Here is a 17,057-nt window from a genome sequence, read left to right on the forward strand (position 1 = left end):
CCATTCCGTAACCAATCAAGACCTTGTGTGGAGCGGGGGGGGGGGGGGGAGGGAGGTGGCGGGGGGGGGGGAGAGGCTGCCTTTGCACAGAGCACCCATCACGACAGGGCACACTGATATGCAAGACGGCGTCGACGACAAAGACAAAGTTATCCACGTGGTGTCGAGGAGCTGCCGGCAGTTGGGAGAAGTAAGGTGGATCATGTTAAATTTCCATGGTCCACTGCCACACCACACCCCTTGGCGGCAGAGACTGATGGCACATGTATATCCATCACTATCAGAGAATGCAAAGACCTAGACTTCAGCAGCCTGCACCCCACTGACGATATCACATAAGATGTAAACACGACGGTGGCGGCTTGAAGAATGTCTAGTGAAATACGTAAACTTCGGATGATAACCATGAACATGCTCCCAGGCATCCACAGTGTTGAAGTGCTGGATAATTGTCGCTAGCACCACTCACGGAGAGTGACGTGTAGTTGGTCCTTGGGTACCTGGATGGAGTTGAAATCGGCTCCCATGATTAATACATCCAGACAACCCAGGAAAAGAGGCATGACTGTTTTGGACAAGTGGAACGTCCTCAGCAGCGACTAAAACCAAATGACACATAGATGCCGGTGATTCTGAATCCATCAAACACGAGAGCATTTACCTCTGGTATCAGGGCTCGTGTTCATGCCATTTATTCATTGTCATCTTCTATTACGGTACTGCGGCCTCGTTTTCTTATTCCATTTACTGGCATCACTAACTTACTGCCTTACTTGACCGCGAGCGGCAGCAGCACCACGTATCGAAAAGTGCACTGTTGTACCATCGGTGGAGCGACCGATAGTATTTCCGGGTCGTCGTGTGTCTGACAGTCTGTTGGACCAACAGTGCAGTCGGGACGCAGCAGCACTGAAGTCGAGGATGGAGCGCCGGTGAGGCGCCGACAGCCAGTGCTCGCCGACCGCTGGCGACACACATGAACTGTCCGATGGAGGGGGATTGGAGCAGGACGACCGTTGGTTGATAGTTTGGTTGGTCGTCTCATCAGCTGACGTATATTTGGTCTTTTCACCGTTTCCGGACCTGGGAGTCGGTCGGTTGGCGTGGAGCAGCGATGAATTCTCCACAGGACGTAGTTTGGCCGGGGCCTCTGGCGGTATCTACGCAGTGTCGGAGTGCGTGGGGCTGTTCCCATTGATATGAGGTCCGTGGCTCACCGACCCTGGACACGAAAGTTGAGTTTGGATTTAATCTACCAACAAGTCAAGACTGTTCACATTGTGTCTTTTACAGTTCGTTGTCGGCTGTTGGGATATTCCCACGAGCAACAACGTGATTTTCAAGTAGGAAAATTCTAGCCACCCTCCAGTGGAGTTTCACTGTATTTGGTTATTTGCACTGAAGTGCACCAGCGGAGACTTTTGCCTTGTGGCCATTAACATTCCGGTTACCTGCGCTGGCCGTTGACGTAAATTTCAGACAGTGTAGTTTCCTCATCGTGTAGTTGCTATCCAGCACGATATGCTCGTAGTTTGACAGTTCCACGTATGATTGGTTGCAGGCGCCAATATCTTCTACGTTGTTCCATTGAACTCCCTGTTGTGCCCTGGCCAGGTGAAGTGGAACTTATCTTGTCGGTGGGTCCGTTGACTGTCGGTCGGTCGGGTTGTCGTCGGATCGTGAGTGGTTGACCCGACTGCCTGTCTCACCTAAGCGAGCGTTAGTGTCTGAATTCCAGGCCGACCCCTCGAACATCTGAGCGCCCTTGGGTGTACTACCTTTTTTGTTTGTTCTTGTTGTTTGTACTTGTGTTGCTTCTAACCAATTTGTTTAAAAAGAAATTAAGGTTGTTTTGCCGTTAAGGTGTAAGATTCTTTAGGCCTTCAGCCTAATTTAAAGAACCGTTTCACGTAAGACCTTTGGCATTTTAAAGATTTTAATGTTGTTGAATTTTAAGTGTTGAGACTTCAGCCGATTTTGAGTTTGAGGTGGTTTGCTCTTAAGGCTTTCACCCTAGTTCAGAGAACTGTTTCACGTAAGGCCTCTGGCATTAAAATTTGTTTAATATTGTTGATTTTTAAGTGTTGGGCCTTCAGCCGATTTTGAGTTTGAGTTGTTTGCTCTTAAGGCCTTCAGCCGATTTTGAGTTTGAGTTGTTTGTTCTTAAGGCCTTCAGCCTAAATTAAAGAACTGTTTCACGTAAGGACTTTGGTATTTTAAAAAAATAATTAATGTTATGGAGTTTTAAGTGTTAGGCCTTCAGCCGATTTGAATTTAACTTGTTTTCTCTTGAAGTGTCTCATTCTGTGGGCCTTAACCCTAACTAAAGAACTGTTTTAAGATAAGGTTTGGCCTTTTAAATTTCTGTTTTGGTTGAGTTTTGCCTAATTAAGAGGTGTTGTATGTATGGCCGTTTTTTTGTGAAGTAATGTTGTTTATCCTTAAGTGTTGGCCTTTCAGCCGATTTTGAATTTTGCTCTGAAAATCTCAGATTCTTTGGGCGTTCAGCCGAAATAAAGAGCTTGTAAGATAGGGCTTGCGTTTTAAATTTCTGATTAAGCTTATGTTTTAAGTTATTGGCCTTTTGCCATTTTAAATTAAAGTGGCTTTCAGCTGGTAATTAAGTCCCAAAGATTAAAGCTGTGCGTAAAATTTTTTTTTTTTTTTTTTTTTTGGCTCTTGTAATGTTTGATCAAATAATAAAGTTGTATGTTCGAGTGTAACTGACAGCCGCTTATTTTGACCCCTTTCCACACTTTAAAAGCTTTCCACTGCGGCCGAGTGGTCCTAGGCGCTTCAGTCTGGAACAGCGCGACCGCTACGGTCGCAGGTTCGAATCCTGCCTCTGGCATGGATGTGTGTGATGTCCTTAGGTTAGTTAGGTTTAAGTAGTTCTAAGTTCTAGGGGACTGATGACCTCAGATGTTAAGTCCCATACTGCTCAGAGCCATTTGAACCATCTGAACGACAATTTAAACTACCTGTCCTGTCCTGCGGAATAAGCTGGGCGTTTGAATAGGCAACTGTATCAAAGAGGATACTGTCACATAGGAGGACGGGAACCACCCTACCAGTAGGGGAAACATGGGTGACATGTAAAACCATAGGGAACAGAAAAGGTTGCAATGTGCAACTCCTGAAGGAGGGAAACGCCAACGAGTGGGGCCAGACTGTGGCGAACGTGAATGATATTGACACTGACTGTGGCTACGCTACAAGTCTGAAAAGCTGCCATCGCCAGAAAGAGAGGTGACGTAAACACGGGGGAAGCGCAGGGAGCTCCTTTGTTAGGCCCCTGTGGAGGGGCACATCACTGTGATGGCGAGGGAGCCGAGCGGACGCCACTGAGGACGCAGCAGGTTTCTAACGTCTTCTACGTTTCAGCAGCGTGACTGACGACGGCACCACAAACTGGAGTTCGAAAACCCGCAATGTCGGAGGCCAAAACCAGCGTGATGAACCACGACAGTCCTTATATGCCCGACACAGTATTGGAACTTGAGATCGTTAGCATTGCGCCGTACAACGTCGGCGCACAACTCGTCATTCGCCAGCTTTGTGTACACAGTAGCACTAAGGATCGAAACATGAATTTCGCGAACATCTTGCGGCGGGAGACGCATTTCGTCCGTATAAACCGTTCACTTCATACGCTCTGGGTCATTCGTGATCCTACGGAAGCGTTAATTTAATCGTGACTTGGCGATAGGAAAATGCCATGATAGTCGGTAAATTCGGACACGGGGACAAGCCGCTACATGGAAGTAAAGAAATGGCCACTTGCTCGCAAGCGGCACAACAGGCGAGACGCAAACTAAGCGTTCTGGCTTCACCACTGCCGAAAGCAGGCTGCGACCCCCAGACCACAGGTGCTTACAGCTATAACAGTAAAATACTCATTTTTTCTCTCGGACTTCCATTGGTGCACTGGGTTTGGAACCACACAACATTTGAGGAACGTAATAATTTCTTCGTCCTGCTCGACTTCGCAGATCTTGCAGAACCAGCTTGAAGAAACATCGCCACTTCTGGTTTTGGCAGTTTTACTTTTGTTATACCTACTTTTGTTTTTCTCAGATTCTTTGCCAAGGACGAGAATTTCAATATCAACAGCAGTCGATGTTGCTCTACTTTTTATTCTTTTTTTACAGAGTTAGGGGAGCAGATCTATCTTGTGGTTCTTGTGACACTCCTCTACTGCGGGATTGTTCTGTGAGAGTTGAAAGATTCAGGAGTGCAAAATTTCCATTAGTTTGCCTTGATTTTCCTGGCAGTTCTTGACTTGTCTGTTCACTCATTTTTTCTTCATCACTTCTGATTATGGATTCTATATAGTCGGCACGAAGTCCGAATACCGAAAAGTGTATTGGTGTAGTGGCCAGCTTGCAGTATTGAAGAGCCCACCGATCGCAGTTTGTACGGCCACAGCGTTGCCATCGGAGTATCCCAACAGTTGAGCATTTCTTGTCTGACTGACGTTTTCGTGCGATTTTCCAGCTGCTTGGTCGTAAGAAGTGGCAAGTGTCTCAAAAAATGCAGTATCTAGTGGCCATAACCTGTGCGCGTTGTATGAGCGCAAACGAAGCATTATTATACCATTATCTCTAGGTAAAGTTGCAGCACGCAAAACTTACAGCAGTGCAATTTTAGATCTATTATTAGATCAAAGGAATTGTTAAAACACTTACACTTTGGTGACGAAAGTCGTGGGATACATCCTACTATCAAGTTGGACCTTCTTTTACCCGGCATAGTGCAGAAACTCGACCCAGCAGCACTGACTCAACAACTCATCTGAAGTACCCAGCAGATGTAATGAACCATCCTGGCTCTACAGCTGTCCATAATATTAATGCACTGCCATATTATACCTCGTGTACGCGATACTACTGCGACCTGTCGGTCTGGGCTAGCACTTGGGTGGGTGACCATCCAGTCTACAGAGCGCTGTTCGCAAGCGGGTGCACTCAGCCCTTGTGAGGCAAACTGAGGAGCTGCTTGATTGAGAAGTAGCGGCTCAGGTCTCGGGAACTGACATACAGCCGGGAGAGCGGTGTGCTGACCACGTGCACCTCCATATCAGCATCTAGCGACGCCTGTGGGCTGGGATGACACGGCGTCCGGTCGGTACCGTTGGGCCTTCATGGCTGTTCAGGCGGAGTTTAGTGTAGTCTGTGCACAGAAGGTTTCCTGTCTCAAAGAAATTTATTATATTAGAACTTCGAAGATTTTCAAGAATTCTGCAGCAAACCGACGACTGTAATTTCGTTGGTCCGTTCTTTCACGCTTAATGTTAAGGGAAAACAAATGAAAGCGAATCAGATGGAAAAAAGTAAGTGTTTATTACTTAGAAAGGATCGCCAAACTGTTAATATATTTATCCCACTGTGAGATAAGACGATCAGTGCCTTGATGTAGAAATGTTTGGAGTTGCCTACGGCAACATGATTCTACACAGGGGTGTCCATGGTCCTCCGTAGCAAATCCCTAATGTCTCTCTTCAGGGCTCCAAAACTATCATAATCGCATGAGAACAGATCGGGAGGCTGTGGAGGACGTTTGAAACCTTCCAAGCAAAATTTCTGTAGCGAACTCGGAATAGCCTTGGCACAATATGGGCGGCCCTGTGGGAGCCACTAGCGCCTGTTGTTTGCTACTTGGGACTATCGGAGAGATTAGCAGTAAACACAATCTATGCAAGGGGTCAGTGCTGTAATGCGTGTAAAACCGCTTGGAGACTTATTCAACTCTTTCACTTGCTTCTCAATACGAAGGATGCCTATTTCTACGTCCTCCATACGCAACTCTTTGCGGTGGTCAACTGATGGTATGTCTGTAAAATTCTGCAGACTGAATGACATTTTAAAAGCGAGATTATAAACTTTTGCTTTACTTCTCCTCTTCTATCGCCACACCAGTCTGGTCGACGAATGACTGAACAGAATCCTTCCATCAGCCTAGCGATTTTACGTAAGACCGCAGTTTTCTCCTGTTCGCGGCAAGATCTTTCGCTAACATACGACGTGTAGTCCTACGTGTTTCTAGGTCGAAAAATTTAAAAGCCACCCTTCACATGTGGTATTCTCTTGGCATGCCAAGTATGGTGGTGGCCTGGCAAACGTCTTGAACGCACGCTGTTGTAACGGTACTGGACTGGAGCACTCCCTAAAGTACCGTGCCAAGGCGCTATCTGCGCCTGCACAATGTCATATTGCAGTGTTTACCACACATGCTTATAAAAAAGTGCAGCACCCACAAGACATGTCATTTTAACTTTGTACTTTCACACAGCATCACCAGGTATGAACGCCTATATCATTGTTGTTGTTGTAGTCTTCAGTCCTGAGACTGGTTTGATGCAGCTCTCCATGCTACTCTATCCTGTGCAAGCTTCTTCATCTCCCAGTACCTACTGCAACCTACATCCTTCTGAATCTGCTTAGTGTATTCAACTCTTGGTCTCCCTCTACGATTTTTACCCTCCACGATGCCCTCCAGTACTAAATTGGTGATCCCTTGATGCCTCAGAACATGTCCTACCAACCGATCCCTTCTTCTGGTCAAGTTGTGCCACAAACTTCTCTTCTCCCCAATCCTATTCAATACCTCCTCATTAGTTATGTGATCTACCCATCTAATCTTCAGCATTCTTCTGTAGCACCACATTTCGAAAGCTTCTATTCTCTTCTTGTCCAAACTATTTACCGTCCATGTTTCACTTCCATACATGGCTACACTCCATACAAATACTTTCAGAAATGACTTCCTGACACTTAAATCTATACTCGATGTTAACAAATTTCTCTTCTTCAGAAACGCTTTCCTTGCCATTGCCAGTCTACATTTTATATCCTCTCTACTTCGACCATCATCAGTTATTTTGCTCCCCAAATAACAAAACTCCTTTACTACTTTAAGTGTCTCATTTTCTAATCTAATACCCTCAACATCACCCGACTTAATTCGACTATATTCCATTATCCTCGTTTTGCTTTTGTTGATGTTCATCTTATATCCTCCCTTCAAGACACCATCCATTCCGTTCAACTGCTCTTCCAAGTCTTTTGCTGTCTCTGACAGAATTACAATGTCATCGGCGAACCTCAAAGTTTTTATTTCTTCTCCAAGGATTTTAATACCTACTCCGAATTTTTCTTTTGTTTCCTTTACTGCTTGCTCAATATACAGATTGAATAACATCGGGGAGAGGCTACAACCCTGTCTTACTCCCTTCCAAACCGCTGCTTCCCTTTCATGTCCCTCGACTCTTATAACTGCCATCTGGTTTCTGTACAAATTGTAAATAGCCTTTCGCTCCCTGTATTTTACCCCTGCCACCTTTAGAATTTGAAAGAGAGTACTCCAGTCAACATTGTCAAAAGCTTTCTCTAAGTCTACAAATGCTAGAAACGTAGGTTTGCCTTTCCTTAATCTTTCTTCTAAGATAAGTCGTAAGGTCAGTATTGCCTCACGTGTTCCAGTGTTTCTACGGAATCCAAACTGATCTTACCCGAGGCCGGCTTCTACTAGTTTTTCCATTCGTCTGTAAAGAATTCGTGTTAGTATTTTGCAGCTGTGGCTTATTAAACTGATTGTCCGGTAATTTTCACATCTGTCAACACCTGCTTTCTTTGGGATTGGAATTATTATATTCTTCTTGAAGTCTGAGGGTATTTCACCTGTTTCATACATCTTGCTCACCAGATGGTAGAGTTTTGTCATGACTGGCTCTCCCAAGGCCGTCAGTAGTTCTAATGGAATGTTGTCTACTCCGGGAGCCTTGTTTCGACTCAGGTCTTTCAGTGCTCTGTCAAACTCTTCACGCAGTATCGTATCTCCCATTTCATCTTCATCTACATCCTCTTCCATTTCCATAATATTGTCCTCAAGTACATCGCCCTTGTATAGACCCTCTATATACTCCTTCAACCTTTCTGCTTTCCCTTCTTTGCTTAGAACTGGGTTTCCACCTGAGCTCTTGATGTTCATACAAGTGGTTCTCTTATCTCCAAAGGTCTCTTTAATTTTCCTGTAGGCAGTATCTATCTTACCCCTAGTGAGATAAGCCTCTACATCCTTACATTTGTCCTCTAGCCATCCCTGCTTAGCCATTTTGTGCCCGCATCTCGTGGTCGTGCGGTAGCGTTCTCGCTTCCCACGCCCGGGTTCCCGGGTTCGATTCCCGGCGGGGTCAGGGATTTTCTCTGCCTCGTGATGGCTGGGTGTTGTGTGCTGTCCTTAGGTTAGTTAGGTTTAAGTAGTTCTAAGTTCTAGGGGACTTATGACCACAGCAGTTGAGTCCCATAGTGCTCAGAGCCATTTGAACCATTTGAACCATTTTGCACTTCCTGTCGATCTCATTTTTGAGACGTTTGTATTCCTTTTTGCCTGCTTCATTTACTGCATTTTTATATTTTCTCCTTTCATCAATTAAATTCAATATTTCTTCTGTTACCCAAGGATTTCTGCTAGCCCTCGTCTTTTTACCTATTTGATCCTCTGCTGCCTTCACTACTTCATCCCTCAAAGCTACCCATTCCTCTTCTACTGTATTTCTTTCCCCCATTCCTGTCAATTGTTCCCTTATGCTCTCCCTGAAACTCTGTACAACCTCTGGTTCTTTCAGTTTATCCAGGTCCCATCTCCTTAAATTCCCACCTTTTTGCAGTTTCTTCAGTTTTAATCTACAGATCATAACCAATAGATTGTGGTCAGAGTCCACATCTGCCCCTGGAAATGTCTTACAATTTAAAACCTGGTTCCTAAATCTCTGTCTTACCATTATATAATCTATCTGATACCTTCTAGTATCTCCAGGGTTCTTCCATGTATACAACCTTCTATCATGATTCTTAAACCAAGTGTTAGCTATGATTAAGTTGTGCTCTGTGCAAAATTCTACCAGGCGGCTTCCTCTTTCATTTCTTAGTCCCAATCCATATTCACCTAATACGTTTCCTTCTCTCCCTTTTCCTACACTCGAATTCCAGTCACCCATGACTATTAAATTTTCGTCTCCCTTCAGTATCTGAATAATTTCTTTTATTTCATCATACATTTCTTCAATTTCTTCGTCATCTGCAGAGCTAGTTGGCATATAAACTTGTACTACTGTAGTAGGTGTGGGCTTCGTATCTATCTTGGCCACAATAATGCGTTCACTATGCTGTTTGTAGTAGCTTACCCGCATTCCTATTTTCCTATTCATTATTAAACCTACTCCTGCATTACCCCTATTTGACTTTCTGTTGATAACCCTGTAGTCACCTGACCAGAAGTCTTGTTCCTCCTGCCACCGAACTTCACTAATTCCCACTATAAGAGTCCCATCATAAGAGTTACAATTACTATAATTAAATTTTCCTTGAGACTTTTGAGTCTCATTTTTATCTACGATGATGGTGGAAGCTGAAGAAATGAGTTGAAATCTGTGCCACAGCCAGGATTTGAAGAAGACATTATAGCTTACTAGGCAGGAATGCTAGCCATTGCAGCACTGCAGCGCTATAGCTAACAGATTTATCATAGACTAACATGAGCCTCAAATGTCTGGAGTGAAATGTACACTATGTGATCAAAAGTATCCGGACACCTGCCTCAAAGTGACTTAAAAGTTCGTGGCGCCCTCCATCGGTAATTCTGGAGTTCAATATGGTGTTGACTCACCCTCAGTCTTTATGACAGCTTCCACTCTCGCAGGCATACGTTCAATCAGGAGCTGGACGGTTTCTTGGGGAATGGCAGCCCATTCTCCACAGAGTGCTGCACTGAGGAGAGCTATCGATGGCAGTCGGCGAGGCCTGGCACGAAGTAGGAGTTGCAAAACATCCGAAAGTTGGTCTATAGGATTCAGGTCAGGACTCTGTGCAGGCCAGTCCATTACAGGGTTGTTATTGTCGTGTAACTACTTCGTCACTGCCCGTGCATTATGAACGCGTGCTCGATCGCGTTGAAAGATGCAGTCGCCATCCCCGAATTACTCTTCAACAGTGGGAAGCAAGAAGGTGCTTAAAACATCAAAGTAGGCCTCTGATGTGATAGTTCTACGCAAAACAACAAGGGGTGCAAGCCTCATCCATGAAAAAAACGACCACACCGTAGCACCACCGCCTCCGAATTTATCTGTTGGCTCTACAAACGCTGGCAGATGACGTTCTCCGGGCAATAGCCATAACCACACCCTGTCATCTGGGCATTAGCCATAACCACACCCTGTCAACCACACCCTGTGTACCGTGATTCGTCACTCCATAAACGTTTTTCCACTGTTCAATCGTACAATGTTTACGCTCCTTACACCAAGCGAGACGTCGTTTGGCATTTACCGATGATGTGTGACTTATGAGCAACCGCTCGACCATGATATCCAAGTTTTCTCACCTCCCGCCTAACTATCACAGTACTTGCAGTGGATCCTGATGCAGTTTTGAATTCCTGTGTGATGGTCTGGATAGATACCTGTTATAACCAGGAATAACACAATAACCTCTTCAGTCTGGTTTATTAAATCACAAATCACAATGTCCGAATGTGCATGGTGGGGTGCACGTCCCGTAATTATTCCCAAGTCCAGTGAAGTTCAGTCTCTCCAAGTGAAGTCGCAAGATTTCCGCCGAGCAGCCTGGTAACCTCGAGTAGTGCGGCGAGTCATCCACAAGCAGCTGGAACACGGCGTACTGCACTTCCCGATGAGAACTGTCGCTTGCGGTGGCGGCCAGGTTTATATAAGGCTTGCTAGTTAATGGAGCCGTCGGCTGGGGTCGCTGTTTTCCAGGGAAAACCAATCGCAATGTTTCCTGGCGTAGCCAATTGCTGTGTGCTGACAAACGCGCGCGCGCGGATGCGGCCAGTGGTGTATACCACACCCTTTCCCCCGTGGGGAAGCGTGGAAACATTGGCTGCGAATGAACGCCACGTCCATGGCGTCCTCCTCCTCCGAAACGTCGACGTCGGCGGTGAGACTGGGCACAGGAGCATATAGGCGAAAATGCCCCGGCCGGGGGCGAAGTTTATAGCGTGCGGACCGCGGCAGCAGAGGAGGCAGTCCAGGAGGAACCAGTGGCATGTCTTCATCGGCATCCGGAGTGACCGGGGGTGGCGATCGGGGGAGACCTCGGAGTCCCCGGCTGGCTGTGGCTGGGTCTCGTCCACGTCGGGGGAAAGAAGCTCTGGCTGGGAGGCGTCTTCCGTGAGCCGACCGGGGGCCAACTGCGAGGACCACCCGGGCGTGTCCTCCCCTGGTTGGCGTGGGGATTCAGGGGAAGCAGGGGACGGGAGGAGAATAGGCCGAGGGGGGGAGGAGAAAAACGATTGGGAAGGCAGGCGAGGGCGAAGCTGATTGGCATGTCGAAGAACCTCCCGATCGGGAAGTTGAACCCGGAAGACTTTCCTGCCCCTGCCCTGGATGATGGTGGCCGGACTCCAGGCTGGTTGTCGGCCGAATCCCTTCGCCCACACCAGAGTACCTGGGCGGAAACGAGAAGCAGACAGCGACGGAGCCAACCGAGGTGTCGGCAGAAGCAGCTTCAAGAGGGTCCGGGGCTGCCGTCCGTGAAGACGGTTTTATCTCCAATGGGCGTGGACCTGTAACTGCTCAAGAAAAAAGAGATGCGTCGGGGGAGTGATCCTGGAGGTATTTCTTCATCTGCGTTTTGAAGGTGCGTACCATCCTCTCTGCCTCGCCATTAGATTGAGGATGGAAGGGGGGCGTCGGAATGTGGCGAATGCCATGCCGGGCACACAAAACCCGAAAATCCTCAGTGCGGAACTGCGGACCGTTATCCGAGACGAGAACCTCCGGCAGACCTTCAATGGAAAATATTTTTTCTGAGGCTGCAATAGTGATGGAGGTGGAAACGGAGTTGCAGCGGACAATATATGGAAACCTGGAATATGCGTCGACGACAATAAAAAACATGGCATTAAACACCGGCCCAGCGAAATCAACGTGCACCCGTTCCCAAGGGCGAGCACACGGTGGCCAAGAGGCAAAGGAGTGTCGTGGAGCTGCCTGCTGGAGTTGGCAGGAGGGACACGCCTGCGTGAGGCGTTCAATCTCCTGAGTCATAGCGGGCCAGTATGTGAACCGGCGAGCCAAAAGCTTCGTCCGGGATATACACCAATGACCTTTGTGTAACAGGGGCACAACGTGCTGACGTGAAGACTGCGGAATGACGACCCGTGGATGTCCGTCATCCGAAGGAAGTAGAAGGACCCCGTCAACCAACTGAAGCTGATGGCGGACAGTAAAGAACTGACGAAACGCCGCAGAAGCCGTGGTAGGCGGTCGTTCGGGCCATCCATTACGCACGTGACGACAGACTTGTCGGAGCACCTCGTCGTTACTGGTTGTGTCCGCTACGCGAGAGCTGGTAATGGGAAACGCCTCTACTACGGCCTGTGCTCCTTCGTCTACGTGAAAACACGGAATTTCCTCTTTGTCGAAATCCAAATCCGGTCCCCATGGAAGGCGGGAGAGGGCATCAGCGTTGGCATGCTCGGTTGTGTGGCGAAAGTGGATTTCATACTGGTATCGTGCCAAAAACAAAGCCTAGCGCTGAAGACGGTGAGCAGTCCGGTCAGGGATCTTTGCTGCAGGACTGAATAACGATATCAGGGGTTTATGATCCGTAATGAGGTGAAACGTTGTACCATACACAAAAACATGGAACTTCTTTAAGGCGAAGATGATGGCCAGTGCCTCTTTTTCAATTTGGGAATACGGGCGTTGCGTATCGGTTAATGTTTTCGATGCATAGGCCACAGGGTGCTCCGACCCATCTGCCTCCCTGTGAGCCAGGACCGCCCCGATGCCTGTATCCGAGGCATCCGTTGCAATGACGATTTGATTAGTAGGGTCAAAACGTGCGAGGCACGGGGCCTGCAGTAATTGGGATTTCAACCTGTGGAAGGCGCGGTCGCATGCCGGCGTCCACTCGAAAGGAACCCCTTTTTTGCATAACTGAGACAAGGGGGCAGTTTCCGTCGCAGCCGCGGGTAAGAATTTTCGGTAATATGAAATCTTCCCCAGAAAGGAACGAACTTGTGTCAGCGTTGTAGGTCGTGGCAGCTTGATGATGGCTTCTATGTGTTTCTCTAACGGACGAACACCCGAACAGGAAATGACGTGGCCCAGGTACCCAATTTCAGGTTGGAAAAAACAGCATTTTTATTTTCTACATTTTAGGCCAGCCTCCCGTAAGACATGGAATAAAGATTGCAGGTTGTGAAGGTGTTCCTCCGTCGTACGACCCGTCACCACGATGTCGTCCAAATAGTTAATGCATCCAACCACTTTAAGGACTAATTGTTCCAAAAACCGCTGGAAAATAGCAGGAGCACTGGCTATCCCAAACATAAGACGTTTCAGACGATATAACCCGTGCGGTGTGTTGAGGGTCAGGAACTGCAGAGATGCGGCATCAAGTGGAAGTTGTAGGTATGCTTCAGCGAGGTCTATTTTCGAGAAGAATTTTCCACCCTTCAATTTGGACAGCAACTCCTCCGGCTTTGGAATAGGATATGTCTCGATCTCTGATTGGGCGTTAACTGTTACTTTAAAGTCGCCGCAGAGACGGAGCTGCCCTGACGGCTTCCGAACAACGACGAGGGGAGTAGCCCACTAACTAGAAGGAATAGGCTCAAGAACGCCACTTGCCGTGAGGCGGTCCAACTCCTTCTTCACTTGATCTCCGAGAGCTAAAGGAACGGCACGGGCACGAAAATACCGAGGGCATGCATTCCGTTTCAGTGTGATGTGTGCCTCAAAATTCTTTGCGGAACCGAGGCCTGGGGTGAACAGGTCTGCATAATCCTGGCAAAGCCTGTCCAGATCCGAGTACGGAACCTCGTCCGACACCAAATTCACAGAATCGTCGATTGAAAAACCAAATTTCCGAAATGCGTCAAGCCCAAATAAATTCTCAGAGGAATCCCTGTTAACGACTAAGAAGGTGACCTGGCGGGTGACATTCCGGTATGTCGTCGGCAAGTCGACTTGACCGCGGACTGGAATGGAATGTTTGCCATACGCCATGAGGCGCCGCTGCGTGTCGTGCAAGGGAGGAGCGCCAAGTCTCAAATATGTGGCGTAATTTAGAATGCTCACGGCTGCGCCAGTGTCGACCTGTAATTGAATCGGTTTTTCCGCAATCAGGACTTCAATAAAAAGCCTATTGGTGGTCTCCTGATGGTCAATAGCGGCGATCAGATTAACATCCATCGGAAGATCCGAAGGTTGCTGCGGCAGGCGGGACTTTCGACACACTGAAGCTAAATGGCCCTCGGAAGAACATTTGTAGCAAAAGGCCCATCGATGAGGACAGTAATCTCGTTGATGTTTTTTGAAACAATCAGGACATGATGGCAAACGTTTTGGCACCCACGACCGGTTTGAGCGGTTGGAGCGGGGTGGCGGACGGGTCTGCTGAGTGGATCGGCGACCTGCCCGCACTATCGCTATTTCGGAATCATCACTCGGGCGGGCCTTAGCCGCCGGCTCTGATGTGTTTACATTGACTGCTGCAATGTCGACCCATGATTCTAGTTTCTTGCCTGCTGAACGGGTCACCTCGAAGCTTTGTGCCAAGTCCAAGACTTTATCCAATGAGGGGTCGACGAGCTGAAGGGCCTCATGTTGGAACTCCCTGTCTGGCGTACCCCTGATTATCATGTCCCGGATCATTTCTTCGGCGTAGGAGTCCTTATTTTTAGAGGTAACAAAGTGACATCGTCGCCCCAAGCCTTGCAATTTCCAGGGAAAACCAATCGCAATGTTTCCTGGCGTAGCCAATTGCTGTGTGCTGACAAACGCGCGCGCGCTAAGGCGGCCAGCGATGGTAGCCGAGAGCCGCCCGAAGAAGTGCTGCCAGTGATGTATTTCTCGGCCACGTAAGGGAGCGTGCGTGTGAAGACGGCCAGCGATGGAAGCAGCGGGCCGCCCAGAGAAGTGCGGCCAGCGATGTATTTGGCGGCCGCGTTGTTCGGTGTTTGTTAGAAGTGGTGTATACCACAATGTCTGCTTATTTCACATTACGACGGTCTTCATCTGTCGGCGGTCTCTGTCAGTCAACAGATGATGTCAGGCTGTGCGCCTTTGTGCTGTATGTATCCCTTCACGTTTCCACTTCACTATCACCTCGGAAACAGTGGACCTAGGGATGTTCAGAACTGTGGAAATCTTGTGTACAGACCTATGACACAAGTGACAGCCAATCACGTGTTCACGTTCTGCGGAGCGCCCCATTCTGCTCTCTCACGATGTATAATGACTACTGAGATCGCTTGTATGGAGTACCTGGCAGTAGGTGACAGCACAATGGACTTAATATGGAAAACGTATGTTTTTGGTAGCGTCCGGATACCTTTGATGACACAGCGTAATTATAAGATCTATAGATCACCTACACATGATATACAGGACATCCCCATTACGTCCAAAGCTGGGGTGCTATTCCAATGCCAGAAAGCCTTGGCAATAATGACGTTCTAAGAAGAGGAAACTAAGTTGAAATTGTGAACTGAATGTTGTGTTGGGAAGGGAATTGGACTTGGGTAGCTGTGCAGCATTGTTAGCTATAGTGATGCGGTGGTGTACTGGCTAGCATTCGTGACTAATAAACAAGGAGACTGGTGTTCAAGTCCTGGCCGGCGTACAAATTTTAATGGATTTCTTCAGCTTCCATCATTATCGTCGAGTTATAATTACCCATGACAGGTAGAAAGGTCTCCTGAGTGAACTGGTATTCTTAATGTGCAGTATTGTTAGCGAGCCTGGTATGATGTAAAAGGAGTGTGAAGTTCGTCGGGTTTTAAGGGATGCCTGTTAACGAAATGGAGGTACCGCGTACTCCACTGAGGCAGCACCTCAGAGAGTTTACCTCACTGTGGATCTCGACTTGACCGGCTGCTCGATTTGAATGGAATACGTGTGCGACAATGGCACGAGATTGGATTGAACAGAAACGTGAGGGCAGAAATTTTCAATGTCAGGACTCCAGTGGCTCAAGTCTCACCACCACAATCGAGGACTCCCTCCAACATTGTGAGTTATCCTCTACCACTGGTTGCAGCGTAGCAGCAGCCGGACGGTACCATGGATAGGCTGTCGTTAACGCATCCAGAGTGGTACGTGAATGGGAAGCGTGGACTGGTGATGAATGGCGTCTTCAGTGATGAACTGCTGTTCTGCAGCACCCTGGATTAGCCCCAGCAGCGACTATGGTGGCGACCTGGGGAGAGGTCGCTTTCTTCCAATGCTTTGGAGAGGCACAGCGGTGTTACTGTTCACTTCATGGTGTGTGTGGAGCCATTGGAATTGACTTCAGATCATGGCTGGTAGTGACTCAGGGTATTCTGGCAGTACAGCGGTACGTCGAGAACATCCTGCGCCCTCATATGCTAACTCCCATGCGACAATATCGTGGTGCCATTTTTCGATGGGGCAGTGCTCCTCCAAACTCGGCAAGTGTCTCTATGAACTGTCTCGCGGCCAAAAAAATGGTTCAAATGGCTCTGAGCACTATGGGACTCAACATCTGTGGTCATCAGTCCCCTAGAACTTAGAACTACTTAAACCTAACTAACCTAAGGACATCACACACATCCATGTCCGAGGCAGGATTCGAACCTGCGACCGTAGCAGTCGCGCGGTTCCGGACTGAGTCTCGCGGCCAAATCTGATGCCAACGCAACATGTGTGCGACCAGTCCAGACGTCAACTTTGGTTCGGTGCCAGTATCCAAGATGTCAAGAACCATTCGCAATAGCAGTGGCCCAGCTTGCCTCATCAGAGGACACAACAGCTGTGTGACACCCTTCCCAGCCGCATCACTCCATGCACTGAGGCAAGAGTGGATACAACGCCGTACTGAAAAGTGGAATCATACTTCCCAGTTTTTTGGAAATACGATTAGACTGTGTAATCACTGAAATAACGTCACATACCCTCCAGATTTGCGAAGATTCATTTCGTTTCTTCCTCCCCTTTTGAGTGCTTCAGGCTTTTTCTGTCAGACACTATACATCACTTCAAGCTGAACTGCACTTTGACAAACTGC

The 17,057-nt window shown here is 47.8% G+C and overlaps 1 protein-coding gene across 1 annotated transcript in view; it reads right to left on the minus strand.

Annotated features, from left to right (window-relative positions):
• Positions 1-17,057, minus strand: part of LOC126235629 (Down syndrome cell adhesion molecule-like protein Dscam2) — a 197,811-nt gene that overhangs the window by 179,254 nt on the left and 1,500 nt on the right. The gene's annotated exons all lie outside the window — the stretch shown is intronic.

The sequence above is a fragment of the Schistocerca nitens genome, chromosome 2 (assembly GCF_023898315.1).
Source record: "Schistocerca nitens isolate TAMUIC-IGC-003100 chromosome 2, iqSchNite1.1, whole genome shotgun sequence".
Taxonomy (NCBI): Eukaryota; Metazoa; Arthropoda; class Insecta; order Orthoptera; family Acrididae; genus Schistocerca; species Schistocerca nitens.